The sequence below is a fragment of the Spinacia oleracea genome, chromosome 5, assembly GCF_020520425.1.
Source record: "Spinacia oleracea cultivar Varoflay chromosome 5, BTI_SOV_V1, whole genome shotgun sequence".
Taxonomy (NCBI): Eukaryota; Viridiplantae; Streptophyta; class Magnoliopsida; order Caryophyllales; family Amaranthaceae; genus Spinacia; species Spinacia oleracea.
Window position 1 is genome coordinate 104,187,943 of NC_079491.1, and position 14,957 is coordinate 104,202,899.

At 34.0% G+C, this 14,957-nt stretch overlaps 1 long non-coding RNA gene across 2 annotated transcripts; it reads left to right on the plus strand.

Moving 5' to 3' along the window:
• The first annotated feature begins 4,620 nt into the window (after positions 1 to 4,620).
• Positions 4,621 to 8,005, plus strand: LOC130461032 (uncharacterized). Of its 2 annotated transcripts, none has more exons than XR_008921323.1 (4): positions 4,621 to 4,830; positions 5,641 to 5,828; positions 6,331 to 6,617; positions 7,708 to 8,005. It is a non-coding gene; the product is annotated as an uncharacterized lncRNA (long non-coding RNA). The 2 variants fall into 2 exon arrangements; XR_008921324.1 differs by having other exon boundaries at positions 6,331 to 6,574.
• Positions 8,006 to 14,957: the final 6,952 nt, after the last annotated feature.

The following is a 14,957-nucleotide window of genomic DNA, read 5'->3' on the forward strand; positions in this document are numbered from 1 at the left end:
GTATAGATATATGTTTCATTGTGATTTATTCAAATGAGACACAAAGGGTATTGTTTCTACCACGAATTTTTGAGAACATAATGTTTGTTTGCTCGAAATAATGTCCTTTTGGAGACTCGTTTCCAAAATGACAAGTGGGAGAAAATAGACCTCGAAAGTCTTCGAGGCAAACAACAAACATAAACGGACATTCCGGAGGCTTTTCGAAGTTCTTCAGAAAATCCGAACACGTATTCTTTAAGGACTTTAGAAGTGGCTTTAAAGAATAGACATCTCTTAAGAAGGCTTTACAAGTGCTTCAAGGAGAAAAGAATATTCAAAGGACTTTCAAAGTGTCTGTTAATATTCTATTGTTTGATGTTATATACCCAAGTAGGCATAGAGTTCACTGAAACTATGAGATTCTTCTATTAGATAGTGAAGAAACATAGATCGAGTTCAGGTCAATGAAACTATGAGATTCTTCTATTAGATAGTGAAGAATCCTACAACTTGCAGTCAAACTATTATCATATAGATTAATAAGTTTGTGACCTGTAAGAAAGCTATGACGAAACCCAGATTCCCTTAAATGGTTAGAGGCCATATAGACTCGAATGTTTTAAATGGTTAGAGGCCATAAAACATACTCAATGTTTTGATGACAAAATTTTGTTGATTTGCAAGAATAGTTTCACACCTATTGGTTGCAAGTTTGTTTTAAGGATAAAAACCATTAGACATGGAATTGTGTTCACACACAAAGCCAGATTAGTTGCTAAAGGTTACAAGCAAATTCATGGTGTGGATTGTGTTGAAACCTCATGCATAATTGTAATGCTCAAGTCTATAATTTAAGCAATGATTGCATATTGGTACATATGGCAATTGGATGACAAAACGTATTCCTCAATCAAATGTTGGAATAAAGTATGTTCATGGCATGTCATAGATTTGTGGATCTAAATAATGCTTGATAGCTTATGAAATCTTAGTACAGATTTATGCAAGCAATTGGAAATTAGAAATGTATTTTAGTGAAGCTAATAAGTATTTTAGTTTCATAAAATGTACATGACTCTTATAGATATATAAGAAGTTTAGTGGGGAGTACGTAAAACTTAATTGGTCCTATGTGTATCACACATATCTCTCTATTGTGAACTAACATTCAAATGCTAATGACTTAGATTTGAAATTATTCATCAATGATGGACCATGGCGAAACTTAGTACATACTGGGTATTAAGATCTATTTACAAAGATCTTATATTAATGATTTGGATTAAGTAATGGTATTTACTAAATCAAACACGAAAGACTCCAATGGAGATATTCGATCCATATTAATAAATCTAAGTAATGAATGTTTGAACTATGTATAAGCATTTACTAAGTTAAACATCAAAGGATCTAAGTGAGATTCTTAACCTATATTATATGTCAAAGAATTTAGCTGGATTTAGTATCTACTGAAACTAGAATGAGCTAAAGTTACATGAATAGAATTCAATTGGGAATTATTCTACAAAAGAATTTATCATGTATGATATAATATGAGGATCGCCAAAAACGTATCGTATGACTTTAGGCATGACGAACATATACCAATCTCTATTGATCTAAGTGAAGATAAACTAGATTGAGATCAAGAATACTTATGGTACTTGAAAAGGTACATAGGAATAGTTCTTGAATCAAGGAAATAAGGATATTCTAAATATTGATGCTACACGCATAAACACTGGTAAAGGATCAAAGCAAGATCCCTTTGGAGTTAACCATTAGCAAGGACGAGCTATAGAGCATCATATTTTGAAATGGCAACATGGATCGGAGACCATGAGTTGTTGCGTGGGAAATTAAATATTAATTTCTATGTTCTAAGATACAGCTGGAAAGTCTTCCACATATCTGTGAACTGCTTGGATAAGTAAATCCAAACAAAGCATCACTAGCAACCTATACAGTTGAAGTAAAAGTACTTATTGCCTAAGAAGCAATAAAATAGAGTTTTTTATATTAATGAGTTCTTCATTGAACTTCGGAAGATCACATGTATGTTTACATAATGGTTCTTCATTGCAAAATGCGTAGAACCACTATTGTAGTAAGAAAGACTAGATCACATAATAAACAAACTCAAAAGATCTTATCATCATATCTCGAATATTATTCGATGAAAAGGATATTAAGATTGGCAAAGCATGATAACTAAACCTATGCAACAAGTGAGAAACAACACTCACATTGTGGAACTGGAAATCAAGCATAGTTTTGAATTCCACTAATTGTTTTAAAGATGGGTTCGAGGCCCATGGTTGTAAAACATTGGGGTTGAACATTTATCATATATGAAATGTATTTTTATATTCCATTTAATCTTGGTTTAGTATTAAATGATGAGTCCCTTCAATTTGACGATATATTCAAGATAGACTGTCAGGACCAGTCCTGTGACTAAGAAATGTCTATCAAGTGAACTCGAATGTCAAAAGTTGAAAATGGTCCCTGGTCGGAGTTTTCCATAAAGATGGACGCATAGAAAACGTTAGACGACTAGAATGTAAGATGACTAGTAGTTCTGTTTCTTGAACTATGTGGACATGGCAATGTCGTAATCATTTGTATAGATACTTACTTTGGGAAGACTAGTATCGGACAGACCTATGAAACTTTACTGTAAGAGATGAGAATCTGTCATAAGTAAATTTCATTAAAATTATTAGACACTAAAACCTCAATACCAAAGTGATTTGAGATTACTTGTTTGAGAACTGCTTACTTTGACGTTGACCAACCATCGCACCGTAAAAGGAGGCTATAAAGGCAACACTCAGGTAATCACCTATCAAACGAAGTCTAATCTCAAGATCGCAAGATTGGGATTGTCCTCCCATAAATCGGGATGAGATGCTTAAAAGTTGTACAAGGCCACTCGGAGAGCTAGAAACTGGAAAATGCATGGCCGTGCTCAGTTGAATCATAGGCTATGATTATCTGTTTATTTGATCACTTGAACTCTGAAACCGAGAAACACCTCTGGACATAATAAGGATGACAACTCTTACCTTATGTTCAAGAGCAAGCATCGAGCGACAAAGGAATTAGGAAATGCACACTTGTCCCTAAGGACAAGTGGGAGACTGAAGGAAATAATGCCCTTGGTCCAAGTATGCATATAATATTAAGTCTAATAAATGCGGTTCAGTACTAATTGACAAGTTCATAATTCAGTGAGATCAAGTGAGTTGAATGCCTAGCTAGAGGCCGCTTCAGTTCAAGTGGAATTAATGATAATAATCCACAGCTTACTCTTAACTGAACCCGTAGGGTCACACAAATAGTACGTAAAGGGATCAAGTATTTAATGGCATTAAATACTCCATCTATGGATATTCGGAATCGACGGATTTTGGTTTCAGTGGGAGCAGGGATCGTCATAAGCAAGAAATGAATACTCCGGAAACGATGATATTGCCGGAAACGGAAATATGGATCGTATCGGAAATATGAATATTATCCAAGTCGTAGATGTTGCCGGAAACGGAAACATGGCACGTATCGGAAAATATTATTGGAAATGGAAATATTGCCGGAATCGAAAATATTGCCGAAAACGGAAATATTTTCAGAATCGGAAATATTATCGGAATCGGAAAATAATTCCGGAAACGGAACTATTAAATATTTGTTCGAAACGGAAATTAATTCCGGAATCGGAAATATTAAATATTGTTCGTATCGGAAATGAATTCCGGAATCGGGAATTTAATCGGAAAGCGTATCGTACGAATTAGCATCGGAAGAGGCTTGCTAGACGAAGGCCCAACACAAGGCCAGGCCAACGCCCAGCAAGTCGCACGCCAAGTGCTCGACCAGGCCCAGCGCAAGGCCAGGCCCAGCCAAGCAATGGCGGGCGCGCACGAAGCCCATGGGCTGCGAGGCCGCATGCGCTGTGCACTCGGCGTGGGCCGTAAGGCCTGCGTGCGGGCGTGCATGCGTGTGCGTGTGCTCGTGTTCGTAACGAATCCTAATCCTATCGGAATTCGTGCATTGATTAAATCCTAATCCTAAAAGACTAAATTTATTATTTAGAGTTCTAATAGGATTCTAATTAATAAATCCATATCTTAGTAGGATTATAATTCCCTTCCATAAACTCTATAAATATAGGCCTAGGGTCACATATTTAACAGACGATTATTGAAGTATTCAAGGTAAGATTTTTAAGCAAAAATCAGCCAAACACTTGCACCCAAATAGCCGAAAATCTAAGGAACCTTAAGGGCGATTCTAGTTGGTCAAGCTTAAGGCGGATCCGGACGTGCTGTGGACTATCTACGGAGGGACGACACTTGGAGTCCTAAAGACTTGTTCTTGTTCGGTTCGGGCCCAGCTAGGGAGGGCACGCTACAAAGTGTATGCATCTGAATTATGCTAAATGATTATGTGTAAATAATATGTTTCCTGGCTTTATGGTTTTTCCGCATGATTTATGTTTATTCATATGTATCATAACCTAACAACACGATGTATAGTCTGAGACGTGGTTCTTTCTTCTCACTCAGAACAGAAGTTCGAGGTTTAAACCCCCGGACTTAATCACCAAAGGTGCCTGATGTTGAATGTGGTAGATCTTACTGTTGCTAGTCTCAAAGTCGGCAAAATGTTAATGCTATTAAGCTTGTGGTGAGGTCTGATGGTTCTAGGTGCTTAGGATAACACTATTATTTGTTTAATTTCTCATAAAATAAATTTCATCATTTAAGAATTTCATCTGGCATGGGAAGCCGCCCTGTAAAGAGGATTGTTGATGTCTCAAAGCTTTAGAGTTATCAATTTCCACAGGTTACTTAACTTGATGAGACCTTTAACTCATATCATTATTTTGATTAATTGTAATTTTAAATTCTGATTAGGTTCTAATTGCCGGATAATTTTGGTATTTGCGGAGATCTCGAGTTATAGAGAATAAGTGAAATTCTTTGGAATCTTTGTTAAATTTCGACATTCTAAGTCAGTGTTTTCTTCGAATAAATACATAGATACTAAAATAGGTATCTTTGTTAAATGAACTGCTATATTGTTGCAATTAGGTTTTGATTTTCTTGAATTCTTGGTTAGTTGAGGAACAACTGGATTAATTGGATTGATTCTTGTTTGTTTGTGTGTCATTAAGCTCTCTTTTCTATAAACTGGTAGTTATCAATATTTTATGTCAGAGCGGTATTAGTCATAATAATGTGGTCTGTAACAATATTTCAGACACAAGCATCTTAAAAAAAGAAGTTTAAGGTTTTATAGTGTTCTGAGTTGAGATGTTTTATTGATATTATTACTCCTCTCCCTTTCCCAAATTTAACTAGTATTTTCTAGCTTAAAGTTGATTAAATTTTACCCAGTTTTAGATGAGACTTGGTTCAGTGACTTTTGAGTTCTGTTTCTATTCGCATGTAATAAGTTGATTTCTATAATGGATTGGTGTAATAATATTCGCATGTTATCAGTTACTTTCTTCTTGTTTTAGCTGGTGCATTATTTCTGTTGTTTTTTAATTTAGAACATTTATTCATCACAGGGAATCATTGTTGTTGGTTGTTGTTTCCCTTTCCTTTTACTCGTATTTATACCAATCTTGTTGATGAAATTTGCGATCAGATGGGTGTAGTTTCTAGAGAAGCGTCAGAAGGATCCATGGGGAATTCCTGCAAATAAGAAGGCAAGCGCTCAGTGTTGATGACCATGTGTTGGGAGCTTTCATGGATCAAGAGCTAGATTGTGGACGGCTATTTCAACTTGTTTTAGCAGTATTCTATTTCAAGAAATTAAAGCTTTGACCTCGTGTTGTAAGTATTCTGCTTTGATATGCTTTGAACAAGAAAGCTTTAAATTTGGCTATTTCAACCAGTGTTAGCAGTAGGCTAATCTAATTTTGGGTAGTTTGTGTCACTTATTGTGTACACTCTCTGATTTATCATATATGAGGCATCACTTCTTCTTCCTCTAGAATCAATTTTGTGTTTTTATGCGGATTGTTGTGCTAATTGGTTGATTAGTTTGATATTTTTATTAGGGATTGTTGGGGTTATGAATTCTATTCATTCTTTTGATGTTATGTAGTGTGAATTGTGCTATTCAAATGTGAGGGAGGGTCTTAGAACTTAATTCTATCCATTTTATTATCTTTTGCTCGTAACTTAAGCTCCTATTTCACAAGCAACTTACTTTTAATTTGATCTTATATGAGCACAACCACATGAAGGCTAGTTTTCCATTAGTCTCAATTTGTTTGTAGAGATCTAAATATAGTTGTTGTCCGAACTTGGTGCAACTAAATTTTTTTGGCAGAATTGTTGCAGTTGGTGTGTTGCTGCAATTGGTAGTTGATGGTTCTGCCGATTCTTGGATGCTTGGTAAGCTACTGCAGTAGGTTGGTGTGATTGCTGATAAGTAAAGGGGATGTTACTGTTGAAAATCAAATGGTATCGAACATGTCGCTGCAACTACCTTGCACTGAAATTAGGTTCAACATCAGGTCTCGGTTGGGATCTTCTCGTATATATGAGCAGCAAACCCTCCGAAGAAAGGCCCGGTACCTTCAAATCCCTGTAGTATTCAGAAAACTTACTTAAAAGGTTATTTACAACAATATCTTAAGCTTGTTGCATGCATCTATCATTTACTTTTTCATTGAACTCTGTTAGATGGTAGATTCCCTTAAGGATTTTACTTGAATATCTGGATAGTCCTTTTCAAAACAGGCATTCTATACAAATTATGTGGAACAAAATTATTGTTATGCTGCTCTACCAACTGCACTTTAAAATACAAAGCCCCATTAGTTCTCTTATAACACATCCAATGTACGATAGTACTCCAAACCTCAGTAGAGAACTCACACGAGAAAAACAGTCAGCAAAATTTTGTAGTAACTAAAGAAGTAGAGTTTTTTTTTTATACAAACCAAGACAAAAGAAATTCTGAGACTATTTGCAGCCTTGCTAGGTTCTTGTTGTTTGTCTTCTTTTCTGCGATGATGTCCTCCAGGTCTGAGACTGTTTGTAGCCTGAAATTTCTTCTAATCCCCCTTTATAAAGGCCTGACTATACTTCCTGTAATTCAGATTTACTTCCCAGGCTTTAGTGTCTCCGCCTAATGAGCTTTATGATAGAGCATCTGTTTTCTAGACCAATTGCTTTAACAAACTTTTTAGACAGGTACTGCAACAAGTGACACTGCTAATCAGTAAGGCAACTAGTAGCTTGCATCTTAGTTTTTTATATGAAGTCATCACTAGTAGATAATGGAAGGATTATACACCATGTACAATTTTGCAGTTGTACATATCATATTACTTTCCTTTAGGTTATTTCCATATTGTATGGTACATCTTTTCTACACTCAAATACAGGATGTATCTCATGCATCTTCAAAGTTTTACTCTGGCAAGAACACTGTAAGAATCTTAAGGAGTAGCTAAGTTACAATCTCTTTAGACATATACAACTATACATCCAGTTATCCTTTCCCTTTTTTCTGCTTCCACTTACCATTGATGAAGACATACATTATTTTAGGCTCTCCTAGCCTCTCTTCGTGTACCTGCATATCACAAAATATTAGAAATCGCAATATTATTAGTAGAGTTGTCTCTGTTAATATCCTTGTAGTTGTGCTCTTCTTGATTATGGATATTGGATCTTACTAATTTTATACTTCTTATAGGATCAAGATGATGGATTGGATCCGATAGAAAATGAAGATTAAGTTGACATTGAGAATCACGCACACGTAAGGGAAAGCAGTTGAAGATGAAAAGATAGAAGACATTTAAATTAGTTTTGGATTATACATTTTAGGTTTAGATATGATCAATTGGTTTTTATTTTGAACATAATAATGTAACTTTCATAGATCGTACATGAAATACATTAGAGAGTTGTTTATTAGTTTAACCTTCAAAATGACATGTGCACATTCGTGCAATAAATATTTCGGATTCATAATATTATTATTATTATTATTACGGATTTTTCATGAAATACCCCCGAATTTTAGCGTAATTCACCAAATGCCCCTCGACTTTCAGAAATTCACCAAATGCCCCTCACAAATGACTTAATACCCAAAATACCCTTACTAATGATGCGCCGTTAGTCCTCCGTTAACCTAATTTTCAAATTCACCAAATACCCCTATTTTAATACTTATTTCACCAAATACCCTTATTCAGAAACTTAATTCACCAAATACCAATAACTTAAAATTACTCATTTTGATGCTCAACGGCTAGTTTTTGTGTTTGAAAATTAGCCGTTGCTTATTGTTTGCTTATAAATACTTTTTTTCTGACGGTTTATTGTAGTTTTCCTATTATTTTGTTAATTTCATATCATTTTTGTCATGAGTTTTCTTTCAAAATCATCATCCACACCCAATGAGTCCACATATGTAAGAGTCCCAAATAAATTTTGTTATCATGGGAGAAAATTTGACATCCGAATATCTGATACAACACTCAATCTGAAACTCCGGTACAACACGTACTAAAACAGAAAACACTCCTAAAAACACCTCAAAACGTCGCAACTCTTCAAGAAAATAGCTACTTCTTTTGTACCTTATTCTTTATGTGACCAATTAATTATATTTACCACGCAATCGGAAGGTATTCCTTTTTCAATATGGGAAATATCTTTAACATATGCAAACAGATTAAAAATAAAGCTCTTATTAATTTTATTCTAACGCATATGTTCCAGCTACCTCGGCTTCTATTGCTTCCATGCCACATATTTAACGTTAACTCCCTTTTGTCTCCTGTCTCTACTGCCTCCAAACATCTTTCTTCAATCTCCTAACTTTCTCTCAACCTTACAGTCGAGGCATAAAGGTTTTCCCACTTTTCTTTTGAGCTAGGTCCTATTGACATGGTCAGATTTATGGACAAATGTCTATTTTTGGATTTGAGGGAACAAGAAAAAAAAATGAAACTAAGGTATGTTCCAAAGCTCATGAACCAGTGAAAAAACATGAATCTTGGCACAAAGATTTGCCTCCAAACTCAAGATTTTCACATCATGAATCCAAGTTGAAATCGAGGTTGTGATAAAAATGTATGTGTTATTGAACTTGATTTCTTAGTTTCTTTACCATTCGGACAATAAGAAAATTAAGGTGTTAGCTTTAGATTGAATTACTTCAGCTTCACTTACATAAGATCCCTTTGAAAATGGGGTTTTTTGGCCTTTTGCTCAGCTAAAGTGCATTGTCTTTACTGGATGAGGCCTGAACTTATTGGATCATAATTGAAACTTACTGAGTGTTGTATCGGAGCCTCAGATGGAAATTTCCTCCCATAATATTAGAAATTGTTTGGGACTCTTACATATGTGGATTCATGGGTGTGGATGATGATTTTGAAAGAAAACTCATGACAAAAATGATATGAAATTAACAAAACAATAGAAAAACTACAATAAATAGTCAGAAAAGGGGTTTTTATAAGCAAACAATAAGCAACGGCTAATTTTCAAACATAAAAACTAGCCGCTGAGCATCAAAATGGGTAATTTTAAGTTATGTGTATTTGGTGAATTAAGTTTCAGAATAGGGGTATTATATGAAATAAGTAATAAAATAGGGGTATTTGGTGAATTTAAAAATTAGGCTAACGGAGGACTAACGGCGCGTCATTAGTAAGGGTATTTTGGGTATTAAGTCATTTGTGAGGGGCATTTGGTGAATTTCTGAAAGTCGAGGGGCATTTGGTGAATTACGCCATAATTCGGGGGTATTTCATGAAAAATCCGTTATTACTATTCTTCTTTTTATTACGTTTAATATTAGGGTTCTTATAATAACTTTGTCATATATTGTTATTATACAATTATAGTTATTTAATTTAATGTAGCATAATTATTTATGATAAATATTATTTGTATTATTTGTTAATCAATTTTTTAATATTTGTTATATTATTATATTTAATGAACAACATCGCTTTGTAAGTGTTACAATAGATATTAGAAGTGATAAATGTGAAAAGTTACCTAATAATATAAAAGTGTTGCTTCATATAGAATAAGGTGTTACGTTATATGGTGAAAAGTGATACCTATGATTCAATAAAGTGCTACTGTAAATTAAAAGATGATATAAAAAAGTGATTCTAATGGTTAAAAAGTGTTATCTAAGATATTATGAGTAACACTTTTTAAGTGCTACAATAGGAATGGAAAAATGTTACATAAAATTCTTTATGGTAACACTAGTAAAAGTGTTATCATATGTTATTAAAAGTGTTACCTAATAGAATAGGTAACACGAGCAGATGTATCACCCACAAAGTGTTACTTATGATCTATGGAAACACTTTACCCCCTTTACATAACAATTTTTTGGTGTTACTTAAAGTTAATTATGTACTAGTGATAAATCATATTAATTTCATTAAATTCTAGCAAAAATCGAAAATTTATTATTCAAATTAATTTCCAATTATATTTATTTTCATGGATTCAAATTTAGGTCATAAAATTTTAAAACTTTTCAATTTTAACAAATTTTATGGTGGTTTTTAATCATAGTATCCTAATTAAATTGCTAATTAATTATGAAAATAAAAACAAATTCTAAATTATTCGAATTTCAACAAATTAATTACAATTACAAATTAGGTTGTATAATTAACAAGATTAGGCTTTAAAATTGTTAAACATATACAGTAGGTCAATCATAGATTCAAGTTTTACATACAAGATTTGCAAACATTTAATTTAACATCATAAAAATTATAAATTTTGGTGTTCGAAAAACGAAAACCTCCGAAAAGTCATAGTTAGGCTTTGAATTTAAGAATTCTGGGTTCGGCGACAAATCTCTGGTTTTTTTCAAAATTTTAAAACATCTTTTACATGAGAATTTCACTATAAAATTATAAGATTCCGACCATTATTGACAAAACTGCCGATAAATGCTGCGATCATATAATCAAATAATTGCACGAATTTGCAATTAATTACATACACGAAATTAATCACCCCTTTAATTCATTTCAAATTTATAAAATTTAACCATGTTAACTATAATTGATTATGGAATTAATTAGGGGGTCGTGATACCACTGTTAGGTTATGACAAATATAAATCATATATTTCATGCGGAAAAACCATAGAGCCATGAATCCAAATTAATTGTCACCTAGTCAATTAGCATAATTTAGGATATATACATGTGATGCGTGCCTTCCCTAGCTGCTCCCGAACCGAGCAAGAACAAGTTTAGGACTCCAAATGTCGCCCCTCCGTGATAGTCCACAGCACGTTCGAATCCGCCTTAGATTCAACCAACTAGGATATTCTCTAAGGTATTATGTTTATTCGGAAAGGTTAATTATTAATTTAGACAAATTATTAAATTCCCACTTGAAATTAATCTATGTGAATACTTATTGAATTGTTGTATATAAATTGTGATTATGAACCGCGTATTTATAGGGTGGAAATAACGGATTTAGATTTCTACTAGGATTCAAGTAACTAAATCCATTAGGATTCTAGTTAAATTAATCCATTAGAATTTAATGTTTAATCAAACACCTAAGTGTTTCAGATTTAACAAAACATTCAAATCGAGTAGAATTAGGAAAACGATTTAAGCAAGAAATCCTAAACGACCAAGGACTCGGTCGTACGTAGCATCGCAGCCACGCAACCCACAAGGGGAGCTGGTGCACGGCTCGGCCCAAGGCTGGGCGCTGGCAGCACGCGGCCCATCGTGGGCGCTGCTGCTGGGCCTGCCTTGCTCGCTTGCGCTGGGCTTGCCTTGCTGCTCGCTTGCGTTGGGCTTGCCTTGCTACTCGCTTGCGCGCGGGCTTCGTTAGGTGCGGGCCTGGCTTCGTGCTGGGCCTTGCGTCTACCAAGCTCGTCCGTCGACCGTTTTGTACGTCGCGCTTCCGTTTCGTTTTTCGATTCCGAAATTCATTTTCGATTAGAACAATATGTAATATTTCCGATTCGAAAAAATATTTAATATTTCCGATTCCGGAATTTATTTCCGATTCCGACAATATTTCCGATTCTGGTAATATTTCCGTTTCCGGCAATATTTCCGATTCCGGCAATATTTCTATTTCCGATAATATTTTCCGATACGTACCATGTTTCCGTTTCCGGCAACATCTACGACTTGGATAATATTTATATTTCCGTTTTATCCATATTTCCGTTTCCGGCAATATCATCATTTCCGGAGTATTCATATTTTGCCTTTTGACGATTACAACTCCCCCTGGAACCGAGATCCTTCGTTTCCGAATATTCATAAATAGAGTGTTTAATTTCACTTAAATACTTGATCCGTTCACGTACTATTTGTGTGACCCTGCGGGTTTAGTCAAGAGTAAGCTGTGGATTAATATTATTAATTCCACTCGAACTGAAGCGAACTCTAGGCATACAGCTCACTTGATCTCACTGAATTATTAACTTGTTTAATTAATTAATACTGAACCGCATTTATTAGACTTAGCATTGAATGCATACTTGGACCAAGGGCATTATTTCATTCACTAACCTACTAACCGAGCAGCCTTCTGAGTCGTGGAGTTTTGGTGGAGTTGTGGAGTACTTCTGAGTTATACTTAGGAGTTGGGATGCCCACAACATCAACATCCTTTTGGGGATTGGAGAAGGGGTGGGGGTGAGGGAACATAGTTTTCTACAGTAGGAATATAAGGGGCTTCTTGGAGGCATAAGAGACCTGATTATTGTGGAGTTGAGGCCATTGGGCTTGGTGTGAGAGGGTGACGCGAAAAATCAGGACTATGTTGTCGGGACTAACCAAGATTTGGTAAAATATGAGATAATTTGTAACATTGGCATATGACCAGGCATACTGGATTACTTGTCAAGGTTCAATGGAATAAACAGAAACATTTTACGAATTGTAGAATACCTTTGAGTATGGCTATGTATTGTTTCTGTCCTAATATTATTGTTTAAGTATGCCATGTTCTGTTTCTTGAAGAGGTTTATGGAGGTGCTTTGGTGACAAAGCACCATGCAACAAATTGTTAATTGTTTCTTACCAAATATAAAAGGGAATTTTGGCCTATTATATTTCCATACTAGTGATATTAATTATCATACATTCTTTTGACTTGCAGAATGCAGATAGCTCTTTATTTGGCAAACGGCGAAGTCGGACTTATTTTGGGAACCACATGACGCTATCGACTAATACTATATTATTTGTATCGTTGTTGCATCATAGTAGTTAATTAGTTATTTATCTTGTCATCTGTATATTATTAGATAACATTTTGTTAAGTTTTTAAGACGTACTATTAGACAATTATATATCACCTATGTAATGACTTATGACTTACTTTGTATGAGTTATTTATTTATAATATTTATTTTTATCTTTATAGTTATTTGTGATTTAAAATTTATACTCATGTATAATTATAATTGTCAATATGCTTGATAGCAGCAACTTTTGACAAGACATTGTAAAACTAAATTATAGTATGATCCATTTTGTAGCGATTATAATCACCGCTATAGACTGTCAATTTGGATTGTTATTTTAGGAAATGTATCAATTACGAAATTAATAGTATCACTTAAATTTGCAACAATAAGTAACCTATAGTAGTGATTATAATTGATACTATAGGTATCTAATAGCGTCTATTGCATCACCTACTATAACTACCAATAGAATCGATTCTTTTGCCGTTAAAACAAATGTGTTTGCTAGGTGAAAATAGGAAATTATGGCGATTATAATCGCTACAATAACCGATACTATTATACATAATTACATAGTATTTCGTATCGATTGTTTTGGTCTACCCCATTGAATGTCCTAATCGCTACTACAGGCTATGGCAACGGTGGCTACCGCCTCGAATAGGTAATTGATGGGGCATGTTTTCGTAGCGAATATATTTGCTACTAAAGGCCAAAATAATCACCACGAAAGCCCTTTTTTCTTGTAGTAATAATAAAGATTGTATCTTGCTCTTCTACTAATGGTTATCATCTCCTTACCAACATGCCAAGGACTAATTTTTAAAACGCCGAGCCTTAAAACAAAGATATAATAATTCTCAATCTTTTCTCATAAATAATATGATCAATACCCATTTCATTGGGAATAATAATTTACCTTTTCTCAATAACCGCACAAGATCTCAAAATAGATGCATACACTGATTGGTCTAAAAATAATCAAACCTCATTCGTTCTAACTAAAACCAATCATCAAGTTATAAATCTAAATCCCAAATAATTTAACCATATATCAATGTCCTGACATTAGCCAAAAACTACAAGCATGAGTATATTATCTACCGGAACCGTAGACACTAACTCCTCATTCAATAAACCAGAAGTAATGGAACTAATAACTAATCAATACCTCAATACCTAGTATTTAAAAACCCAAACCATTCATGCTATGGTGACATTTGGCATCTCTTCCCTTTGTTCCTCTTTTTATTTTTAAAATCCACTTATGACACGTGGCATCCTCCTTTCCTTTTTTCATATAAAAAAAATAAAAACTTTATGATGTTACAAAGATTTATGGAAAATGCTCCACCTTTATTATCTCTCTAACTTCCTTCAACCTTCAAAATCAATGACAAAGTTAATTCATACAGTTTCATTCAAATACATTCATTCCTTCATTGAAAGGTTTTTAGTAATTTTAAAATCATCAATTAATTAACTAATCAATTTATAAATGGATGAATTTGAAAAGGTAGAAATTTATGGATATAATAAGTTTTTATACCCCAACCAATTTTCATTCGGGTTCCTCCATTGCAACAATCTTAATTTTCTGTTCATAATTTTTTTCCAGGAAATTTACAAGTTGTGTGCATTTTTGTCTTCAAATCTAAAATTGATCGAAATCGGTGCAAGGGTTCTCTTAATTGATTTTATATAATCTTATTTTA